General features: G+C 49.0%; 1 protein-coding gene across 4 annotated transcripts in view; it reads right to left on the bottom strand.

Annotated features, from left to right (window-relative positions):
* Positions 1–25,353, bottom strand: part of CENPC (centromere protein C) — a 1,220,926-nt gene that overhangs the window by 152,473 nt on the left and 1,043,100 nt on the right. The gene's annotated exons all lie outside the window — the stretch shown is intronic.

Below are 25,353 nucleotides of genomic sequence, written 5' to 3' on the forward strand. Positions count from 1 at the left end.
TGCCTTCCCTAAGCGAGGAGGTGAAAAGGCAACAAACAATTGTTTTGTTTTCCTGAAAGCTTTAGTTCTGTCAATATAATACATTAGGGCTCTTTTAAATATAAAGTGTGTAATGCCCTTTCAGCAATGGAATCTGGTTGCGGGAAAAAACAGGTAAGTCAATGGATTGATTAATAGGAAAATTTGAAACTTTCTATGGGAGGAACTTAGGATTTGTTCTAAGTACTAACTTGCCCCTATGTTTTTGGAAGAAAGGTTCATCAATGGCTAATGCCTGAATTTCATTGACCCCTTCGAGTTAAGTGATACCGATTATAAAGGGAGTTTCCATGATAGGGATTGCAATCGGCAAGAGTGAAGTGGCTCAAAAGGAAGACCCATGAGTCATGTTAAGACAATGTTCAAAGTCCATGCTGGCGCATGAGGAAGCCTTGGAGGAATGTTTCTTTAAAGTGCCTCCATAAAAGCTTTAATAACAGGAAATTGAAATAATGTCAAGTACTTTCTATTTTGTAAATTGGCTGCAATAGCGACAAGAAGTAAGCGTATAGCAGTGTATGCCACTCGCTGGGCCCTAAATGCAATAAGTAATTATTTTCTGTAATTATGCTTTCAGAGGGTGGACAGTATATAACAAATCTTTTCCATTTAGCGGCATAACATTGTTTGTTTGTTTATTAAGTTTTATATAGCGCAAACTTGATCACGAAGGATATCAGAGCGCTTTACACATTGAGGGAAAGGAGGTAACCGATCACAAGAGTCAAATGGGGAATATAATAGGCATTGAGTCATACAGTGCACACATAACAGTCTATTATAAACTGGAGGTAACGAAGAATGGGCTAGTCGAAGAAACATGATATAAGGTGAGCAAATACAATAACAATAAACAGGATTAATAACCAATACTGTAGCATGTCAGATGCAATTAGAGCTGACAGTCGTCCCTCATGTTAAGGTAAGAACTTATTCATGAGGAATCTTTTTGCTTCCAGTTTGAAGGCAACCTTGGAAGAGATTCTACGAATTTCCAGTGGAAGAGAGTTCCAAATTTTTGGTGCAGAGCCAGAGAAGGCTCGTTGGCATGTTCTCTTTTTGCGGAAGATCTGAGGTTTCAAGAGGAGGGAGTTAGCACTCCTTGACGGTCTCCCCCCTCTGGATAGTTCTAGCTTTTGTGCAAGGTAGTTGGGAGTTTTGAAGTGGAGGGCTTTGTGAGATAGACAATCTACAGTTGGATTCTAGCTTCATTGGGCAGCCAGTTTAGAGATGTTAAGACCGGGGAGATGTGGTGTGAGAAAGTGCCATCTTTCTTGCATGCCTTGTGGTAGGTTTGAAAGCTTCTTTAAGAATGTTTATACACTATTGCGGTAAGTTTAAACACCCAAATTCTAAGACTTCAGAAGCCAAATTCCAAGATTCATTTCCTTGGGATTAGGATGTCTTACTTTTCCTTGGTTCTGTGTGGGAAGCTCTGGGCTGAGGGGAAGCTTCTTGTGTGGAACTAGGGATAGCTCCAACAGTGTTGAAAACCATGGTTGGCGAGCCCATGCTAGGGCTATAAGTATTATTGAAAGAGATGTTAGCCTGAGTTTCCTGATCACTAATGGAAGTAGTGGTAAAAGGAGGAAAAGCGTATACAAATATTAATAACAAGTTCATCTATACAGGATTGCCCTCGGATTGTTGGTGCGGATACCTGTTTGAGAAGTTTGGGCATTTTGTTTGGTTGCAAACGCATCTATTTGTGGTAATCCCCATTTTTAAAAGTATGGTAGAAGAACCATGGGGTGGAGTTCCCATTCGTGGACTTGCTGAGTCCTGCTTAGAAAATCTGCAATTTGTTTGCTTGTACCTGGGACATGTTCTGCTAAGTGGTGAATGTTGTGACGTATTGCTATTCTTTATATTTTCTGTGCTAACCAAGACAATTGGCGAGAGTGTGTCCCCCGCTGTTCTTGTACTTAACACATAGTTGTCATATTGTCTGTCTGAATTAGGAAAACTTTGTGTTGTAGGTAAGGTAGGAAAGCTTTCACTGCTAGGTGAACAGCCTGCAGCTCTAAGTGATAGATATGGAGATCCCTGTGTTTGGAGTCTCATACCCCCTGAATTGTGAAGTTTTTGAGATGTGCACCACAACCAATTAGGGAAGCATCCGCTGTGAGAATTATTTGTGGAACTGGGTCTTGAAACGGCCACCCCTTAGATACATTCTGTGGATTCCACCATTGAAGAGAGTGATGTGTGCGGCTGTCTACCAACACTAGATTGTGTAGTTGACCCAGTGACTGTGTTCTTGATGAGAGTGACATTCTTGGAGAGCTCTCATATGTAGTCTGGCATGTGGAACTATTGAAATACAAGATGCTATCATGCCTAAAAGTCGTAGAAATGTTTAGGCTGGGTTTCGGCTTCTTGTTTGAAACTGTTGAATTAATGTTACTATACTGTGTATTCTGTCTGCATTTGGGTATGCCAGTGCTGAATGAATGGTGAGCATGACTTCTAGATAGGACTGTATGGTAGCTGGTTGTTGATGTGAATTCTGTAGGTTGATGGTGAAAACAAATTGATGTAGTAAGGTTAGGGTTTGTTGAGTATTTTGTGTTAAAGGCTTAGGCTGTTTGCTTTTATTAACCAGTCGTCTAAATATGGAAAGACATGTATGTTTTGTCTGAGCAGATGTGCTGCCACTACTGCTACTCATTTTGCGAATTCCCTTGGATCGGTGGCGATTCCAAAGGGAAGAACCTTGAATTGATCATGGATTCCTTGGAATTGAAACCTCAGATACAGTCTGTGTGCAGGATGAATAACTATATGGAAATAGGCGCCCTATAAGTCTAAGGCAGCCATGAAATCTCCTTTCTGTAGTAAAGGAATTATCCCCTGAAACGTGACCATATGGAAGTATTCTGATATGATTTAGTCGTCTGAGTTCAAGAATGGGTCGTAGTGCTTTGTATTTCCCACTAATTCATAGGATCTGCATGTTTGTTGGAAAGCATATAATTTGGCGAGGTGTCTAGACTAATTCTGAGCACCAACGGATATGTTGGCCTCGATACAAGCTAGCTCACAGGACCACCGTAAGCACCTACCAGGGAGCAAGTGGTTTCTGGCAACCACTGAACATGACAACTCTGACCCCTCCGGGATCATGGTAACAGATCAGAACCTCTTGCTCAGTCACTCGTGCTCTTCTGTTCTCAGAGAAATATACAGAGAATACACTCTGGGACGTTTTAAATATATGCATTAACCAGAGTTATTCTTGTATAAAATACATCTGCTGTGTTAATCAGTATCAGAAGCAGATGAAAGTGATTACAAGCACCAAAACAGTAAATAGTAGATCTAGTTCTACCATGGTGCTAAGACAGTGTATATAAGCACTCCTATACCCTTGTGGGTCATGTTGGCGCTATATAAACTTGTAAATAAATAAATATATGCAGGCATATAAAAAAGGCAGTAATCAGGCATACTCCTACTATGAAAACCATAATCTGTGTGTACCTAGAGTGAGTGTAGGTGTAAAGCTAAGAATCCATCCAAGGGATGATCCAACCCCATTACCTGGTGTGAGAGAATGTAGGACCCCATCCTGGTCACGAACTGGATACCCTTCAGGGAGATGTCAGACTGCTGTGTAGGGAAGTGTCTGCATGCAGGGACCTTCGGTGTCAACTGAAGTGCCTCCTATGCTAATCCTATGAGATGCAGTTTATAATAAAAAGCATCCTTGCGATGTACGTATAGGTAAGCTATGTTATAGATATGTAGATAGCCCTGTCGCACTTGGATGAAGATAGAACAACATTTGTGCGTAAAGTCCTTGTACTTGGAGTTTGACGCATAGTGATAATGTTATGCGAAGCCAGATGTGTAAACAGAAGTAGTTTCTGAGAAACGGAATCAACATTGTCACACAAGTGAATACGTGCAAAAGGTCACAGCAGTAATGTTATTGTGCAAACGAGGACAATACAGGAAAAATGAGCAGCTACGCAACATGGGCTTAACCCAGGCTCATATTGCCCATCCTCATACGAAGGGTCGATATATAAAAGCTATCTAAAGGGGGCGTGGCCAAGATGGCGGACTGACCAGACGTCTCCTCGAGTGGCTCCCCGCCTTAGCCCCCTTTAGTGCCCTTTCTGTAGCCGAATTCCCCCCCCCCCCCCAGCACTTTAAGCCTGTGCGGCTACTGTGGGGCTCCTCACGGTTGTGCCAACGTATCCAGACGTTTCAGTGCTGCCACCCCCGGGCTTTCCCGAGCTGCAAGTGAGGCGCCAGGTCCGCGAGACGGGTAATGGCGACCGTGCCCGCCCAGTGATTGCGGCCGGGCATTTCCTCGGTGGCGGCCCAAGATTTGGCGTGGATCAGAGCTGCCCGCAGTGTCCACCAGCAGGCCAGGCAGTGGAGGCGACGCCGGACGGAGGGCGGAAGTTTTTGCTGGCAGTGCGGCGCCCTCCGGAGGTGAAGAGAGACTGGGCTGGCCGGGAGGAGCAATAGGAGAGGCCCCGACTTGGGCCTATGCGGGATTCGGCTGACATCTTCCCTGATGCTCCTGGACCCCGGAGGACGTGGAGACAGTGGCCCGGGAGAGCGGACGGGGCACCAGCTGACTTCAGAGCCCGGAGAGCCGACCACAGGAGAGGAGGGCCGTGTGGGACGGGCGGAAGCCGAGGGTGGGGGGGGCATAATCGAGCCCCCGGAGTTGAGCCAGGCAGGGCTTTGCCTGCACGGTGTTACGCCTGAGGAGACACTGGGTGACGTGGATCGGGCCAGACTTGGGGGCTAGTACACCTGAGCCCACGTGCCCTATTATACAGATCGCAACGCATCCCCCCGGTGTCAGTGTGTTGAGTGGCCTCGGAGAAACAGCAGCAACGCACCTGCAGTACGGGTACCATTTTGCGAGTTTGGCATGGGGCGCGGCGGCCCCGGGGGGTAGCCAGCGGCGCACAGACGTTGCCGCAGCGGGAGCACCGGAGGAGGGGCCCCTACCGGAGCGCAGGGAGGTGAAGTGGTCTCCCTGTGGGGCACCTACCGTCTGGGCCAGAGGTGATTGGACTGGGAGATCTTACCCCTGCGACCAAAGGATTGTCCGGGGGGTGAGGTGCAGATAATCGGTGTCCCGGGTTGCAAGGTACTATACAACGGGCTCGTCCTGCTGTGGCCGCTGCGACTGTTGGGGCGGGCGCGGACCTTCGAGGCAGCGCCGCGGGGCACCGCGTCACCAGGGAGGATCGTGCTGGGCCCGGCGCGCACGGAGGCACCGGTGGGCCGCAGACGCCCCGTACATAGAACCGTTTCTTCCTCTGCTCTCAGAAGAGCATAGGAAGATTACGGTGCAAGCTTTAATTGGCTCCAGATTGGACTATTCCAACGTCCTCTATCTGGGCCTACCGGAGTATCTTTTACAGCGGCTGCAGGTGGTGCAGAATTCAGCCGCACGTGCCATTTTTGGCCTGCATAGGCGTGCCAGAGTGTCCGGCCTTTTGCAGTCGCTTCACTGGCTGCCTATCCGGAAGCGGATAGTTTTTAAGGCTTTGACTTTGGCTCACAAGGCTCTCTTTGGCTCGGGAGCAAAATATCTTCAACGCAGGCTTGCTTTTTACCGCCCGGCTCGTTCTTTGCGATCTGAATCTCTGTTTCTTGCGGTGGTCCCCCGAGTAAAGAGGGCACGCATTGGAGGTCGCTCTTTTAGACTGAGGGCACCACAACTCTGGAATGCCCTGCCATTGGCTCTACGCTGCACTTCTAATCTGCTGTCTTTTAGGAAGGGCCTTAAAACTTGGCTTTTCACCCTCTAGTATGCTCCCCTCTCTGTCTGTGAATGTTTTCTATTTTACTGTGTTATGTTTCTCTTTTTATGAGCTGCCAATAAAAGCGCCGGGACACTCCACTGAAGTAGCCGTGCGCTATAGAAATCAAAATTAACATAACATAACATAACAACCGGGGGCTGCATGGTGGTTCCTATGGCGGGTCTTCGGAAGAAAGGGGAACGCACACTCCCGGAGATGCTAGCGAAGACCCAATCCAGGATTGAAAAGGGGCCGCCTTCCCCCGAGGTTCAGAAATCCCTACCGCCACTCCCCCCAGAAGACAATGTGCCTATCACCAAATCCTTTTTAGAATCACTGTTCAACTCCCTCAGGGGCGATTTCAAGTCACTGAAACAAGAGGTGGCCGGTGAGGTTAAGGAGCTCAGGCGGGACGTTGAAGACCTGGGGGAACGCGTGGTAGCTATTGAAGACGCCGATCGGTCCCGGAGTGAAGAGGTCGAGCAGCTGCAGCAGGAGGTCCTGCGGCTCAAGGACCAGCTTCTGGACCTCTAGCCCCATGCGGAGGACTTGGAGAACTTCTTCAGGCAGAGGGGACGGACATCACCGGCTACCTACAAGGCCTCTTCAGGGACATACTGGGAGAAGCTGAGGGCTTTGAAGTCAGGATAGATAGAGCGCATAGAGTGGGACCTTCCCGGCGAACATCTGGCCCACCTCCGAACATTCTGGCATTCCTCCCCGACTTCCCCCTCAAGGAAACAATCCTCCGCGAAGCCCGGCGGAAATAGACACTCCAGGTCCGTGGCCATCCCATTGCCCTTTATCAGGATCTCTCTGTGATTACACTGCAGAAGCGGAAGTCTTTCAAGATCGCCACAGACTTCCTTCGTCAACATGAGGTCCCATACTCCTGGGGCCATCCATTCTGCCTTATTTTCAAATTGAATGGTGCCCTACATCAGCTGCGCTCCCTCACAGACACTTGCAAGTTACTGGGCATAGACATTGAAGAGGAGCTCCCCACGCTGAGGCCGGGGACAATCTACAAATAGATGGCACACGGTCGGCCGCCGCTCCCCGAAACCGCGCCTGAAACCTGAAGCCCACATCATATCGCAGGAGCGAGCGACAGCCATCCTGGAGGTGGCCAAAGAGACGGCAACTTCTGAGTGATTCTGTCCTTCGGATGGGGGGGGGGAGGGGGGGGACTTCTTCGCACGTTTGTATTTGCAGGGGGGGGCGAGCGGGGGGCCACGGAGGCCACCATGAGACAGTGCTCCTATTAGTGACGATACCACAGCCCTTTGTTGTTCTGACAGGTCTGGGAATATGGACTTACATGGTTGGAGAGTTGGGGAGCGTGGCGGGCTGGGTCTTGGGGGTCTTGGGGGAGGGGTTTCATGGGGGTTGGGGGGAGTTAGTTGGGGACGGGGATGTGTGTGCAAGTATGCGTTGAGCGGGGGGTGAGATGTGGGTTCGCTGGGTCGCTCCGGCCTCCAGCGACAGGGTTGCAAAGGGGAAGGGGCTAGTAAGTGATCATGCCTGCTACTGACTGCGCCTGCTCACCTTGAATGTTCGGGGTCTAAACAACCCAGTTAAGAGGCGAGCGGTCCTTTCTTTCCTGGAGAACTCGAGGGCTCACATTTGTCTCCTTCAGGAAACGCACCTCTTGGCCAAAGACTGCTTCAGGATGAAGTCACGCAGCTTCCCGCTCCAATACTTCTCCTCAGGACCCAACAAGACCGCAGGGGTGGCAGTATTGGTGGCCCAACACTTCAGGGGGAGGGTTGGGAGGAAGGTGGCAGAAATACGAGGCAGACTGCTCTCCTATAGCTTTTCCCTAGGGGATTCCTCCTTTACGGTTAGCTTAGTCTATGCACCTAACGAAGGGCAGGAGAAGTTCCTCCATCAGACACTCACTGAAGCAGCGGCTGCGCCAGACAGGCATGTCCTGATCGGAGGGGACTTAAACCTGGTGTTTGACACCCAATTAGACAGATCGGGGCAACGCTCTACGTAGACAGGTGCCCTCTCACAGGACGGGTTGGCTAGATTAGGGGAGGTGGGGTTGGTGGATCTCTGGCGCAGCTTTCACCCAGGAACCCGAGACTTTTCCTACTATTCGCATGCCCATAAAACTTATGCGAGATTAGACTATTTTCTATGCTCTACATCACTTAAAGCGCTAGCGACAGATAGATTTTGGAGCTGCAGCGCTTTCCGACCATGCACCGCTATCGGTGGTGTTCTCCTTCCCTCCAGTGCCTAGAGCCGCGCGCTGCTGGAAATTGCGCGACACCATACTACATCGTAAAGACAATGTGGAAAGAATCACTTGGGCCATAAAAGATTTTTTATTACACAATAACACCGCAGACACATCTTTGGCTACACATTGGGCTGCACTGAAGGCGGTCCTTCGCGGGGAATTTATAGCAATCTCGGCGGCCGAAAACTCAGAGAGGGCGCACAAACGTGAGGAATTGACGTTGTGGACGAGGGAACTGGAGCAGATGCACCAGAGGACGGGAGCACCCGGGGTGTGGAGGCAGCTCCGTCAAGTTTGGCAACAATTGGCTGCCTTAGACCAAGACTGGGCTGAGTTTGCGGCACTAAGGACGCGGCACTAAGGACGCGGCACATGTTTTACACTGGGGAGACAGGTGTGGGCGGCTGCTGGGCCGGACACTTCGGGAGACTCAGCAGCAGCGCATGGTACAGGAGATAACCACGCAGGGTGGGGGGCGCGTCACGAGCGACGGAGACATAGCGAAGGCTTTCAGTGATTTTTGCACCTCCCTCTACACGGGTGCGAGGCTCGACCCCGCAGCCGGTGAGACCTTTCTGGAGTTGGTTCCCCTCCCGACTCTATCAGGGGATCACGCGGAGCAGCTGGATAGGAGTATTCGCCCCGAAGAAGTGATTTCAGCGATCTCTCGTCTTAAGCTCGCCAAGGCGCCGGGTCTGATGGATTCACGGCTATCTTTTATAAAACCTTTTGTCCCCAGGTGGCACCGTTGTTGACTGCTTTAATCAATTCCTTTTCGGAACCCGGAGCGATTCCGCGGGACTTGCTGGACGCCACCATCTCGGTTATCCCTAAGCCGGGAAAAGACAGTACACAATGTGGGGCGTACCACCCCATATCTCTCCTTAATGTCGACCTTAAAATCTACACTGGCATCCTGGCTGCACGGCTGGCCCCTTTCATGCAGGGGCTGATAGACCCAGACCAAGCGGGTTTTATCCCCGAGCGACAAACGGTTGACCATACGAAGAGAGCCTTACACCTGATAGAAAAGGCGACACGCACTAGTGGGGAATATATGTTGCTCGGCATTGATGCCGAAAAAGTCTTTGACCGGGTCCACTGGCCATATCTAGAGAGCGTCTTGATCAAAGCAGGGTTGGGAGAGACTTTCCGGACCTGGGTCCTCAATTGCTATACCTTCCCCACAGCAACGGTGAGGGTAAACGGATGCTCATCTCCACGCTTTCCCATTGAGTGGGGGACGCGGCAGGGGTGTCCTCTGTCACCCCTACTGTTCGCTCTGTATATGGAGCCCCTGGCGCAGGCTCTGAGACTGGATTCGAGAGTACAGGGGATTAAGTTTGGCGCATTCTTTCACGCGGCAAGTCTTTACGCGGATGATGTCCTCCTGTCACTGGGCTCCCCCAGAACCTCCTTGCCGGCATGTTTGGAGATCCTAGACTCCTTTGCGAGAGCTGCAGGGTTCAAGGTCAATATGTCAAAATCGGAAGCGCTGGACCTTTCCCTGGAGGGACAGACGCGAGCCTACCTGCAAAGCCGTTTCCCCTTTCGGTGGGCAACGGAGGCTATCCCGTACTTGGAGATCCAGCTGGCAGACACTCTGTCTGGCACAGTTTGTATTAAATATGCTAAGTTGCGCCAGACTCTGCGGACGGAACTCGGCCGGTGGAGGCATCTTCCCCTATCCTGGCTTGGCCGCGTCGCCGCTGTTAAAATTACCATCCTGCCGCAGATTTTATATGTGCAGGCCATGGAGTCACACCAAGTGAGGGTCTGTCTTAGACATCTGCCTGTGACAGGCAACACATGGCTAGAAACCGGTCAGTTTCTTTGGGGACATAGTGCAAAATAATGTGTAAAAAGACCCACTGGGTCTAAGTCTACAAAACGGTCAAACAAAATTCTATCAAAAATCGACTGAGGCTGCTCATCCAGATCTGCACTGATGGTGTGGAAAATTAAGAACTGAGGTCAGCACGCAGGGGTGGTGCCTATATAGGCACTGCGCTTTGTCACTTCCGGCACGGACAATGTCATGAACAGTGAAACAATACCTACTGACGCGAAAGCGAACTGCTAAAAAAATTCTGGATACAGTATGATGCCTGGGAAACATTCTAAGGTAGGGAATCTGCGGCTAGAAGTCTCTTAGATGGGCTGATATAATTACAATAAGGATCAAGAAATGCAGCAAGCAACTATGCACAAGCTCAAAGTATATAAAATAAGAAATGTCAAGACAAAGGTAAGGTTCCCCCTGCGGCATATCAAACGATTTATGAGGGAAATGTGAGTCACGCCTGGTGATTTAAATGGTGTCTTGAAAATGCAAAAAGGCCAAAACAGCTAACAAATAAACAAAAACAAAATAACACATGACATTTTAGCTTGTTAGGGATAGGTTTTTTGGCTATGAGACCAGGCAATTAGTTTCTTCCAGTTCCCAACATAAATGGAATTCATGGAAGAAGGTTTGGCAGCGAGGATAACATCCACAACTTCCAATGGTACTCAAACGCAGTCAATTGATGCTGCTCAATCACCATGCAAAGAGGTCCACAGGACCCAAATGAATGATCTTGAACTTTTCTGAAACAGGGTATCCTCCCAAAGTGGTAGCCTAAAAGTTCTGGAGGCCACACTCTCCTGGCCGGGAAATTAGGTGGACTCAGGCCTGAGCATTCTTCCTGCAGAACGTGGGGCAGGAGGAGTTGTAGTGGCAAGAAGGAGTACTGGAGTCCCTTGTTCCATTTTAGCCGGGATGCGTCAATTAAGGAGTGCTCTTGCGAAAAAAGCCAATGTGCAAAACTGAAGACACTACTCTTTCTCGTCAGTGGTTAACAGATCTGGCCACACCTCTCACCAATGAGCAAAAATACCCTGTGCCTCCTAGTGATGTAAAGCCTCTTGGAACAGAAGAAAGGAACCTACTCTGTTGCTGTATGGCAGTGGTGTTGCCCTCTAGCCAATCTTGCCCCTAACAGTTGGCAGGAAAACCTTCAGAGCCAAATGAATTACCCAAAGCACCCAAAGAGTAATGTGGAGCTGGCTCTCCTGGTGGAGACCACAGGCCTGTGATCACCAACTCCCCTGAATAGGCTACCCCACACAGTAGTGATGCATTTTTTTTTTTTTTTTTACAAATGTGAGCTCTGAGTAGGGAAGGGAAAGTGGTCTGCCACAGGATAGATTAAGATCTGTTAGTCACCACAGATCTGGATCGTCTCCATTCAGACCTGAATGAAGTTGGAAAGAGAACACTGAGATTTTAGGTTCCACTGCAGGGAGCACATGTGCTGCCAGGTGTTGCTGACAAGTAGACTGTATTTACTCCAGGAGACCAAGACACCTCTCAGCCATCCGTACTGAGACCATGGACTGATCCTGAAACATCGGGCTCATAGCCTAAATGTCTTGCCTCGCTGAGGTGGAGGAAAGTCCCTCAAATCTATGATGTCAAAGGTCGCCCCAAACAATGGAAACATCTGAGAGGGAATCAAGTTGGACAACGGCCTGTTTAAGATGAAACCCAGTGATGTTAAGAGTTCCGCCATTGTCCTGAGGTGGTATGACTATGGCAAGCTGCCTTCAGCAGTCAGTCATCAAGTTATAGAAATATAGAAATTCCTTACCTCCGAAGATGAGCAGCAAGCACCGCCTTCGCTTTCAAGATTCCCTGAGGGGCTAATGTGACGCCCCAGAACAGCAAGGCAAATTGAAAAGTGTATCCGGCTAGATCTGTGAAACTGCAGGACTGGTCAATGAAAATATGTGTCCAAAGGCACCATCTAGATGTTACGGAGTGCCAACTTGAGAGGAAATTCTTGCAAGAATTGTTAAGGACAAATTAAAGCTGCATGGTAGTCTTTGAAGTTGGGGTAGAAGAGTTGGAGGATTGTCTTGTGAGATGTTTGCTGGTGCCACGTCCATGGTCTTGAAAGGACTGAAAATCTGATGCCTCAGCGGCTGGAGGCTTCCGCTGCCAACAGGCTAGCCCCTGCAAGAGCTTCTAATTTTGTGAAACTGGTGGGGAAATTGTTTTGCGAGAGTGAAAATCCTAAAGGAACATGCTATGGCCCAATTGTCTCCGACCCTTTTCACAGTGGAGCCCGCCTTCTGTCCAAAGAGTCTAGACTCCCTGAAGGGCATATTAATTGATATGCTGATTGTATATCAATCAGTGATGCCGGAATGCGCATTACATTGGCTTCCAGTTGAAAAGAGGGTTCAATTCAAAACCTTATGCTTTATTTTCAAAGCTAGGGGTGCACTAGGCCCCCGTTATATCCAGGATCTAATCTCACTCTATCAGCCTAGAATCCATCTGGCACGCACAGGCAGTTGCACCTTTGCATACTGAGGCCCAAAACTTTGGAATGCCCATCTGGAATCCTTAAAACACAGTACGTCTCCGTTGCTATTTCGCAAGAACATTTAAACTTGGCTATTCAAATTTCTAGTCAGTACTCTCTACCTATGCTTAGTGCCAGGAAACCCGCTGGGTAGCCGTGCACTCTACAAATGGTAATAATAATAATGCTGCCGGAAACGGTACAAAAGGGGGGTGGTGATGGACCGAGCATCTGAATCAATCAAACACTCACACCCAGTCAAAAGATCTGGGTTTAATCCATCACCGTTCTTTAGCCCACTCTGCCACCCCAGTTCAGACATGGCTATATGCAAATCAGTCTGACCCTGTGCCTCATGGGAACAGTCCAGCCCGAACTGCCAAGCCATGGCTTCCCTGGACCGGAAACAAGCTTCCGAGGACCGGTTTCTGGCATTACAGCCGTCTTCAGCCCGGCTTGCTTGAATCCAGTGGCAAAGTGAGCAAGGGACTCACGTCTGAGAATACCCTGCCACACTTATGGTGGCCAAAAGCGGTACAAAAGGGGGGTGGTGATGGACGGAGCATCTAAGTCAATCAAACACTCACACCCAGTCAAAAGATCTGGGATTAATCCATCACCGTTCTTTAGCCCACTCTGCCACCCCAGTTCAGACATGGCTATATGCAAATCAGTCTGACCCTGTGATGGACTGTTCCCATGAGGCACAGAGTCAGACTGATTTGCATATAGCCATGTCTGAACTGGGGTGGCAGAGTGGGCTAAAGAACGGTGATGGATTAAACCCAGATCTTTTGACTGGGTGTGAGTGTTTGATTGGTTCAGATGCTCCGTCCATTACCACCCCCTTTGTACCGCTTTTGGCCGCCATAAGTGTGGCAGGGTATGCTCAGACGTGAGTCCCTTGCTCACTTTGCCACTGGATTCAAGCAAGCCGGGCTGAAGACGGCTGTAATGCCAGAAACTGGTCCTCGGAAGCTTGTTTCCAGGCCAGGGAAGGCATTGCTTGGCAGTTCGGGCTGGACTGTTCCCATGAGGCACAGAGTCAGACTGATTTGCATATAGCCATGTCTGAACTGGAGTGGCAGAGTGGGCTATACAACGGTGATGGATCAAACCCAGATCTTTTGACTGGGTGTGAGTGTTTGATTGGTTCAGATGCTCCGTCCATCACCACCCCCTTTTGTACCGCTTTTGGCCGCCATAGGTGTGGCAGGGTATGCTCAGACGTGAGTCCCTTGCTCACTTTGCCACTGGATTCAAGCAAGCCGGGATGAAGACGGGTGTAATGCCAGAAACCGGTCCTCGGAAGCTTGTTTCCGGTCCAGGGAAGGCATGGCTTGGCAGTTCGGGCTGGACTGTTCCCATGAGGCACAGGGTCAGACTGATTTGCATATAGCCATGTCTGAACTGGGGTGGCAGAGTGGGCTAAAGAACGGTGATGGACTAAACCCAGATCTTTTGACTGGGTGTGAGTGTTTGATTGGTTCAGATGCTCCGTCCATTACCACCCCCTTTTGTAATGCTGCCGGAAAACCTGGTCAACCTCATCCAGCAGGGCCTTCAAAGCATGACACTGGTTCCAACTGCTCCCAAGTTCTTCTGGGATAGCCAGCAAGTCCCCGTTGGCCATGTCCCATAAGACATGGATGTAGCGGCTCAATTTACCATCAGCACCAGTGGCTTGCATTTCCAAGCTGGCAGAAGAAAACATCCTTTAAGAAAAGCATTAATCATTTTAACTCTTTATCCGGGGTGTATTGATCAGAAATTAGTTAGAACGAATCTTACTGGTTGTACCCTGCACAAGAAGACTTTCCGGCGTAGGTTGCTTGGTGAGGATATCTGAATGATCGGGTGTAGACCTGTTTCACCTGACAACTAATTGGCAGAAAAGAACATAGCTTTGACCACGTCCTCATCAAGAGGTCCATGAGGGCATCACTGAAAGGTTCTGATGTCACTGGCTCAAATTGGAGAATCTCCATGAGAACATTCGTCCTAGTCTCAATGGAGGTCACCTGCTATTTTAGCACCTCGGCTATCCTCTGAACCACCATCAGGAATGAGGCACTCTCCGTTGGTGGCCCATGTAGTGAATCAAGCTCTGTTTCACCCACAGACATTTTGTAAGTCTAAGTGCAGGGCATCATCAGTATACTGAAGGGGAAACAAGCCAAACCACCATCATTCGTATCCTGGGGTGCTCACTGTTGTGGTACAGGATCAGAATTGGACACAAAAGGAGAACAGAACTTTTACTGATATTGTGACACAAAAGAGGCATCGGGCTAGAAGAACATGTTACTTACCTTTGGTAACGCTTTTTCTGGTGGATACAGTATCTGCCTGTGTATTCCTCACCTTTTGAATTACCACTTTGCAGCATTACACAGAAACTTTTTTCATACCTCTTCCACAAGGACGTCACAATGAACGGCTCTCCACGCGATGTCATTGGAGCCATAATAAGGCCTTGCCGGCGTGCTGGCGTCCTTTCCATCTTTTTTTTCAGTGCCTCCGAGGTTAACAGACAACATTTACATAAGTATACACCGTATACGACAACTTTCAAGTATACATAAAACTTCCAAAAAGAGAAGAGAGGAAACCGGAAATTCTATGGAATAGACATTTCCTAGCAGCAAACATCCCAACATCATGAATGACAATGAAATATAAGACCTTCATAAATGATCATTTCTGGTGTCAGTAGACAGGCAACGGGGAGGCGGGTGGCTCAGTGAGGACTACACATACAGATACTGTATCCATCAGAAAAAGCGTTACCGAAGGAACGTAACTTGTTCTTCTGATGGATACATCTGCCTGTGAATTCCTCACCTTTTGAATTGAATCCCAAAGCAGTCCGGCTTCCGGACGAGGGTGCGCGCCTACCTACACCAAAAAATCGTGGAGCACAGAGCATGCCAAGTGGCCCTCCTCACCTCTGAGTCCAAGAAGCAATGCTTTGCAAAAGTGTGGAGGGAGGCCCAAGTTGTCAGCTTGTAGATGATTACAACAGGGACACCTCTAGCCAAAGCCAAAGAAGAAGACTTAGCTCGAGTGGAATGAGCTCTAATACCTTCAGGCGGCTCCTTCTTGGCCAAGGACTAGCAAATCTAGATGCATAGGATAATCAACCTGAACAGCTTTCGCTACTGGACAGCCTTGCTCTTCATTTTTCCCACATAACAAATGAAGAGCTGGTCGTCCAGCCTGAAGTCCTTCTTTCTTTCCAGGCAGATGCTGACCGAACTATTAGGGACCAGGTGGTGAAGCCGCTCTACCTCCTTAGAAGGGTGAAGGAGGGGATAGAAAGAGGGTAAAGTGATAGACTGCCCTTGAGGAAAAGGAGTAACCACCTTAGGCAGGAAAGCAGCTCTGGTCCTGAGAACCATCTTATCTGCATGAACATAGGTGATAGGAGGCTTAGAGCTAAAAGCCTGTAGCTCACATACCCTCCTGGCAGAGGTAATCGCAATTAGAAAAATTGCATTGAATGAGAGAAGCCTCAACGGACAACTATGTAGAGGCTCGAAAGGAGACCCCATTAGGAAAGTAAGAACTAAAATGAAATCCCACTGAGGCATAATAAAAGAAGTGGGAGGAAATCTATTAGTAACACCCTTAATGATTCTCATGACTATGGGAGACTTTAACAACAATGGTTGGCTCAGCAAGCAAAGAAAGGCTGACAAGTAGCCTTTAACAGTCGCTACAGCACAACCCTGCTGAGCCAAAGAAAGAAAAACTAAGAATATTGGACAAATGGGCCTTTAAAAGGATCATTTGAACTCTCTCCACACCATTTAACAAACCTGGCCCACCTACAGGAATAGACAGATTTGGTGGAGTGTCTTCTTGCTGATTATAACAGCCGCCACATCCTGTGGGAGAGAGAAAGACCTCAGGTTGCCCCGTTCAATCTCCAGGCATGAAGGTGCAGGCTCTGGAGTTGGGGGTGTAGATCCTGCCCCTGCGATTGCAAGAGGAGGTCTGCCCTGAGAGGGAGACGGAGCAGAGGGTGGGATGAGAGGTGAAGGCCTGTGTGCCACACCCTTCTTGGCCAATCCAAGACAATAAATATTACTTGGGCACGGTCTTGACGAATCTTCCTCATAACCTGAGGAATCAAAGGAAGTTTGAGGAAACTCTTAAAGAGGCTGAAAGCTCCAAGCTGCTGAAGCAAGAGAATAATCACACCCCAATCGGAGCCATGCCCACGCCAGAAGGGACCCTAGTATACACACAACGTGAGATCCATAAGGTGATGACAGCCCACTACACACAACTGTACCAGTCTAGGGGACGCTGCTCAGGCCAGGATCTGGAGAGGTTTTTGGAGCCTGTCAAGCTACCCATTGCGACAGACGTCCATCAGGAGTCACTCAACGCCCCTCGCACTCTAGAAGAAATCAGGGCGGCAATTGGGTCCATGGCATCCGGGAAAACGCCGGGACCAGACGGCATGACTGCTGAGTATTACAAGGCTTACCGAGAGCACCTGATACAGCACCTCCACACGCTTTACAATAAAGCCCTGGAGGAGCACACCCTACCCCCCCTCAATGAGAGAGGCCTAACTGGTGTCTCTGCTGATACCAGACAGAGATCCAGCAGGCCTGGGATCTTGTAGACCCCTGGCGCTCCTCAATACGGACTATAAGATATTCGCCAAACTACTGGCGGAACGGTTGGCGCTGATAGTCCCCGAATCGGTCCACGGAGCCCAAAATGGATTTTTACCCAAGCGTAGCACGTAACTGAATCTGCGACGGTTCTTCAGGGTGGCTTCGGACGGTGTGCAGACATGGCCCAAAGCGGGACGCCTTGTGTTAGGCCTGGAAAAGGCCTTTGATTGTTTGGAATGGAGCTATCTATCGGCAGTGCTGCAGCGATATAAACTTGGCCTGGGATTTTTACAGATGGTCGATCTGTTTTACAAAAATCCCTCAGTTAGGATACGACTGGGACTATACATGTCCAATGCTGTATCGATATGCAGAGGCACCAGGCAGGGGGGCCCGCTGTCACCCCATCTGTTCGCACTGGCGATGGAGCCCCTAGCAGCGGCGCTACGTGCAACAATAGGAGATGGAATACCCCTGGGTGATGGGTTGCAGCAGGTGTCGCTATATGCAGATGACCTACTGGTCTATGTGCCAGACATAGAAAACATACCATCCCAACTCAAGCATATACTGCATGACTTCGCTGCCATCTCGGGGCTCAAAGTGAACGCTAACAAGTCCTGTATTTATGAGTTCGGAGAGGGAGACCGAGACCCGGGCTATACACTGAGCCGTACAAGGGTGCAATGGAGGGAGGACACCTTCCGATACCTGGAAATCCAGATATACCGCTAGCCGGCAGACCTCTTTGACGGCAAGCCAGGAAAGGCCTTAACAGCAATAAAATTGCAAGTACGCTTTTGGGGCACGCTCCTGTTAACGGTCACTGGAAGGGTAGCACTATCTAAGAGGGTGATACTTACCCGTCTCCTGTACTACTTTGCAAACCTGCCCGTATATGTTCCGGCAACCTTTTTTAACACACTCACTAAACTACTCAGGGACTTTATTTGGGGGAACGCTCGACAAAGCAAGGCGCAGCAAGACCCCCCTGGTCGGCAGGTAGGTACAGCTTAGTTAGTGCTAGCCTATGAGCACTACTACCTGCCGCACAGCTACAGTGGATGCCTCGCTGGCTAGCTGATAAGGGCCGCGGAGACACTGTGACCACACTACCACCACGCTTCCTGGAGCAAATGACCAGACTCTTCCACCCAGCCATTAAAGCTATTACTCCAACGCCGCTCCTCCTAGCAGTGGCGTACAAATGCTATCGCCGAACTCTATACCTCACCAGAGGACTAGTCCCCCTATGCACCGGCAATACCATTGGAAGGTTCCCAAGTGGCCCTGGGGTACTCACATCTCATGCACTCACGGAATAGGGGGAGGCCGACATATGGACATTGGGAGACCTGTACCAGGATGGTACGCTCATACCATTCGAATCACTCATAGAAGACATGGGCTACCACCGGGACAGTTCCTGCGACATCGCTCGTTGGTTGAGACACTCACAGGTAGATGGGGGGACATAACCACTGAGCCAAGCCAACACCTCACTGTACAATACCTACACGTCATGGGGCGAGGCAGACACTTGGTTCGTAGGTTTGCAGCGTCACTCTGAACGCACGCGGCAGTTAGTCTGGATCCACTTCGCCGCAAATGGGAAACGGATCTAGGGAGACAACTAGCGGACAGGGAATGGGAAAAGATCATAAAGAGCCTAGTACGTATACCCAGAAACATGAGGTTTCGACAAATCCAACTGTTCATAGTCCACAGAGAGTATCTCACACCCGAGGTGATGAACCGGTACGTCCACCGTACGGACACAGCATATCCCCGCTGTGCCGAACCAGGGGCTGGTCTGATACACATGCTGTGGAACTGCCATAGACTATACGCATATTGGTGCGCAGTCAGTGAGCTACTCCACACATACACAGGCCGCAACATACCGTTTGAATGGACTGTGTACTTATTACACCAATTCCGTAGAGCCCCGACTACAAAGGTAACATCTAGGTTTCTAGACTTGGGGCTAGTGGTTGCCAAGCGGCTTCTAACTAAGCGGTTGAAGGCACAAGATCCGCCACATATAGGTGCATGGAGGCAATCGCACTAAGCATGGCCCAAAGCAGAGGGCATAGCCATCCTACGGGAAGAAAAGTTGGGGCTATTGAAAGAGTCTAAGCAAACCGGTGGGAGGAACTACTTCGGACCTTAAAGCAGACAGAGAAAAGGGAACGGGAGAGACAACCAGAGGGAGAGAGACAAGGACCTGTAGTGATGGACGAGGGACCCGCCAACAGACAACTGTAAACCCACATGCATGCACGTATACCACTTGAAGCTCAGGGAAGACATGGCCGCAATCACGGTAAGGTTGATGACGAGCAATGAGACGAGGGGGGTTGGGGGGGATGGAGGGGGGCAGTGCGAAAGGTAATCACTTAACTACCGGTCAAGCTGCTGTTACTAGTTTGAGTTTGTTTGTTCTCAATCATAACATATGTTCACAAGCCAAAGCAAAATTACCTGAAAGGACTCTGTACAACACACGGATATACCTATGAAGTTCTTGTAATGTAATCTCTACTGTTTGGGAAAGTAACTATACATGGGGGGTAAACTTGTTCCTGAACAATTGATGTCATAGATATACATGTTATGCTTAATACCCACCTGACGGTAATGTTTCCTAAATGATTGGTAGATGGTCCAATGTATAGATGGTTCTCATCAAAGCGAGTTGCCTTTCATGTATATGTAATACTAAAATCATTAAAACAGATTTAAACAAAAAAAGAAGCTGAAAGCTCCAAACTAGTTGAAACACGTCCCCCAACGCTCCTGCATCGGATACTGGAGACTGCAGAACATCAGGCAGTGCGCGTTCTCTTGAGTGGCAAACAGGCCCAACCGAGGAAACCCGCACATCCGATTATTGCCGACAGACTGTCCGCACGCACATTCAACACCTCTGCCATATGATTTGCAATTACGCAAATCTTGTGGTCCTGAGCCCAGAACCATAGCTGCAGAGCCTCTCTGCAGAGACTATACAACCCTACTCCTCCCAGCTTGTTGGTGTACCACATCACGGTAGTGTTGTCCGTCAGGACCTGAACTGATACCACGCAGGGAGGGAAGAAAGGCCTTGAGAGCCGAACGTATCACCTGTAGTTCCAGAAGATTGCTGTGAAGCAATCTTTCCTCTGGAGAAAAAAGGCCCTTGATCTTCAGATCCCACCCTAGAGTGGAGGCATCCGTTATGACAATGGCCACCAGAGAAGGAGGTTGAAAAGGCTTCCCTTGAGACAGGCTGTCTAGAACATTCCACCAAGACAACTCCGCTGCAGTATCTCTTAAGTTTCTGCTCACCTCCCTAAGATCTCCGTTGTGTTGAAACCACTGTCTGCATAGGCACCACTGGAGTGCCGTCATGTCCCAGTGTGCATGATTGACCAACAGTATGCAGGAAGCAAACAGACCGAGCACCTTGAGGACTAGAACCACAGCTGTATTTTGAATCAGTGGAATCATAGCCTGAATGTCCAGAATCCTCTGAGGCGGCGGGAAGGCACGACTCACAGTAGTGCCAGTGCTGCCCCTATGAACAGGTTGTGCTGCAAGGGCACCAGGTGAGATTTGGGTAGATTAATCGAGTAACCAAAATCGAACAACAATCTTGTTGTCACTTGCAAATGACGCAACACCATCTCAGGCAACCTCGCTTTGAGCAGCCAGAGGTCCAGATAGAGGAAAACAGGAATCCCCGATCGCCTGAGATGTGCCGCCACCAGTGCCATCATCCTCGTGAAGACCCGAGGTGCTGAAGTAAGACCAAACGGAAGGACCGCAAACTGGTAGTGTTGAGACTCCACTGTAAAACAGAGATACTTCTGATGCGACTTCAGGATGGGAATGTGAAAATATGCTTCCTGTAAATCGATCAACATCATCCAGTCTTCCTGTTGCAGCGCCAGAAAAACCTAAGCCAAGGGTAACATCGTGAACAACTTCTGTTTGAGGAAAAAAATCAATATCTTCAGGTTTAGGATCGTCCTCAAACGGCCATCCTTTTTGGGGATCAAGTAATACTGAGAGTAGCATCCCTGACATCTTTTCTGCTCCGGAACCACCACTATCGCACCTTTTTGAAGCAAAGACAGAATCTCCTGTTGCAGAAGAAACAGATTGTCCTCTGAACACCAACCATGACAAGGGGTAAAAGGAGGGTGAAACTCCCGGAAAGGAAGGGGGTACCAATTTTCTAAAAGATTCAAAACCCACAGATCTGATGTAACAGATTTCCATTTTTTTTTTAAATGGAACACCCCACCTCCCACAGATCCACCATACTCCAAAAAACTGAGGGATCTCAAGTTGCTTTTATGCAGAGCCAAGGAGGGTGGGGTGTCCGAAAGAGAAGACCTGTTGACGACCAGAACCTCGCAGACTACATCTTATCTTCTCTTCCCTCTGTATGATCTATAAAATGGGTTCTGTTGTTGCTGCTGTCGGTCTCGAAATGCAGAAGCCTTCCCAAAGCCCCGAAATCTCCGGTACCTAAAACCTCTAGACTGGGATTGCAAGCCTAAGGATCTAGCGGTAGCGCTGCTATCCTTAAACCGTTTCAGAGCTGAGTCCGCCTTGGTCCCAAAGAGGCTAGAGCCATCAAAGGGAAGATCCAACAGCACGGCCTGAACATCCGGAGAGAATCCTGATCCTCTCAACCAGGCGTGGCTCCTAGTTGCCACCGAAGAGGCCATCACCCTGGCAACAGAAACAGCCGTATTGAGCCCGGACTCGATCACCTCACGGGCTGCAACCCGAGTGTCCGACAGCAGCTCTGTGAAGTGACCCTAGACATCCTCTGGCAGCTTGGGTATCACCTCGTTAGCGGAGTCCATCAATGCATGGATGTAGCGCCCCAACAGGCATGTGACAGTTGACTTCAAAGCCATGCAGGCCGATGAAAACACCATTTATTTTTAGCCAACTGTTCTAGCTTCTTAGAACCTCTATCCCCGGAGCGGAGGAAAAGGAACCTCCAGATTCTTTTGAGGAACATGAAGCTTGAACCACCGAGATTTCAGGTAAAGGGTATGATGATAAAAAAGCTGGATCCCAGGAGCAGCCTTATAACGCCTTGCTATCGTTCTGGACACAGCTCGGGCAGACATTGGCTTCCGCCAAACCTCCAAAATTGGTTTTGTCAAGGCTTGATGAAGGGGAGTGAAGTACCTCTGTAAGAATGTTAGACTTGACCTCCACAGTGGGCAACTGTGAAACCAGAAGGTCAGCTGCATTCCTTATAACTAAATGGTAGGAGTCCACCTCCTGAGAAGGAAGAGCTTTGGAAGAAGAGAGCTCCCATTCTGGTGATGTGTCCAAACCACTGGCTTCTTGAAGCCCTTCAAAATTATCCACAGGGTCCAGAATCTGTCCTTTCTCAGCTTGTTCTTGCTGCTCCTGGAATTCCTCCACTTCCAGAAGCCTCTGATATTCCCTCCTCAATCGCATCTTCGGAGTCAGCGGTGCTAGATGCCGCGCTGGTGGCCTCAGAGCTGGCATTGATGGAGGCCCTTCAGAAGCGGCTGGCGGCGCTGCACAAAGTCGAGACGGCGCAGGACTGTAACCCAGCGGCGCCGGAGAATAGTCCATCCTTCCCTCCTGGAACGGGATCGCCGTAAAGTACCTTGGCGTCAGGAGAGGCGAAGATGTAGTCACTGGCATGAAAGGCATGAAGGGTGCCTGGGTATAATGTTGGGGAACACTCATATTAAAGGAAAGAAGTCCCACAGGGCCACCAGGCACGCCATACATTGCTTTCTGAAAATGTGAAGGATCCGCACCTGAAGCTGGGAAAGGTGGGTACGGATCCAGAATCGCCTGATCTGGAACAGGTTGAGGTCGTAAGGCGGGTTCTGTCTGTGGGGCTGGAGACACCAGAGCTGGGATCGGAGTGGCCGGTGGTGAAGGAGACGATTCCCTGGGCGCTGTTGTATGAACCGGAGTCACCTGTGGTGAAGGGTAAAGCGAGATGTCATCCTCCCTATGATGCCGCCGGACCGGGGACACTGACTTCGCTGACTCCTTTGAAGAGCGATGCTTGGACCCATGACGCTGCTTCTTGTGATTTTTGGACGACCTCGAGGTGTGTGGAGTCGGCGACGTAGACTGTCCTCTTCCGATCTCTCTTCTCCTTCTTTGCCCGGGCTATAAAAAAAACTTTGCTTCCCTCTCTTTGAGGGCCTTCAGATTCATCTGACGACACGAAGAGCACCCCTCGATGTCGTGGTCAGACCAAAGGCAATCTTCATGGGGGTATGTGTTAGGCATATGGTCTCCACATTCCCTACAGGGTTTAAATCCAGGCTTCTTCTGAGTAGCAATTGCACAGAAATAGTTTTCGAAAACTGTAACACTATAGACTACAAAGAAATAGAGAGTCCTAGAAAAAATGTTACGCGTCGACTGCGCGGCAAACGTGGTCAACATGGGAGAGCTATGAAAAAAATGTCTGTGGAATGCTGCACAAGGGATCACTCAAAAGGTGAGGAATCAACAGGCAGATGTATCCATCAGAATCTGGTACAATGAAAACTGGTTGCACCACAGGTATTTCCGGTCGAACCCGGTTGATGCTGGTTTAAAGTCCGACATGGATATCAGAACTGGATCATCTATCGGCACAGGTAGAACTGGCATGGACCGTGAGGCCAGTGTTGAAGCCTACACTGGAGTCGGTAGGCCCTGGTAGCAAGAGGGCAGATGGTGTAAAGAGAACCTGGTTCCAGTAACCTGACTGGGAGATGCTGTGGGTCATGGGCCTTAAGGTGCACCAAAAGAAGTTGGAAATGCACTATAGATCAGACCGATTTGCCAGGGCCGGTTTTCGTTCCCAGTCCGGCCCTGATGTTAGGATGGGGTAGAGTCCAGCTTCAGTTTCTTGTGTTTGCGTTTGGACCTGACTTGAGTTACAGCAGGAAATGGAGTAGTGGCAGGAACAGTCTCAGAATTAGGAGGGGGCCAGTGACTTGGACTTTAAACCAGACCTAGGCTATGTCGACGAGTACTACTTATGCTCAGAAAACTACAGCTCGGCCTCCTGGTCTCGGATTGCCTTGCTGTGTATGGTCTTATATTGGTCAAATTATGTTAAGTTGTGACAGGAGCATAGGCACCAAAAACTCACTTTGTGTGGGGGTCAGTGACTGACATCCACTTGCAGCGGTCTCAGCATGGCTTGAAACCTGTGGTATTTGGAAGCAAACAGTTTGAAAAAACAATTTGGAAAGGCTGACGACAGACAGAAATGGAAACGGAAATCTTAATTGCATTAACGTCTGCGCACAAGGGTGGCGCTGATATGCTGCTCTGTCATTTCGGTGCAGAAGGGGACCAGTGCTGACCCAGACAATACTACCTCCTAGCAATTGGGAGCACTGCTGAAAATTCTCTAGACCCAGTTGGATGCTAAGGGATATTCTAAAGGTGATGAATCTCTGGTTACAAGAATCCATCACAAATCCAATAGTTTGAGGACATCAGATAAAATGCCATGACAGAGAAATGATGGCGCTACACTTCCCTCTGGATAGGACATTTACTCAAAGATCCAGCTTTGAACTTTGAAAACCGTTCTTCAGCAAACAATGAAACTCCATAATGTCTCTAGTCAGGAACCAAACTCTGGAATCTATTGCCACCAAGCAACTTTCGTGATTTGTTAAACAAATGCATATAACTACAATGCTTACTATTCTGGAGCAGCCCCAACAGCATGCTAATATCAATTAGTCTGATGGCACAACCTTTTCCACCCATATTATCATTATTATCATCCATGCAGGCACACACACCCTTCTTACCCATTTCAAACTTCCCTCACTCATATGCTACCCGTCACTCCCAATAACCTCCATGCTCTGCATGACCGCCTTAGAACTCCTCTAAACACTATTCAGGCACCCCTCGTAACCATTTACAATGAAAAAGATTCTGCAAAATAAGCAGAGCATACTCACTTTTTCTACACATCAGCACACAATCTAGATATGGGTCTCATAAATCAACACCCTTCATTATACTAACAAGCCTGCCCTTAAAGGTGTTCCCAAGTGAAGGTAGAATTGTTAAAAGGACACACTTGTGAGAGTTTAGATTTTAACAATTTTATATACATTTATATTATGTTATTATCCCGAATAAATGCAGGAATCTTGCCTTCCGACATCTATAATAAACACCTGTGATAATGAGTATCCAATATCAAATACCTCAGTTGAATAGACACATGCTAAAAACATAAAACTAAAATGAATAATTACCTGGCAATA

This window comes from Lissotriton helveticus, chromosome 2_1 (genome assembly GCF_964261635.1).
Source record: "Lissotriton helveticus chromosome 2_1, aLisHel1.1, whole genome shotgun sequence".
Lineage (NCBI taxonomy): Eukaryota > Metazoa > Chordata > Amphibia > Caudata > Salamandridae > Lissotriton > Lissotriton helveticus.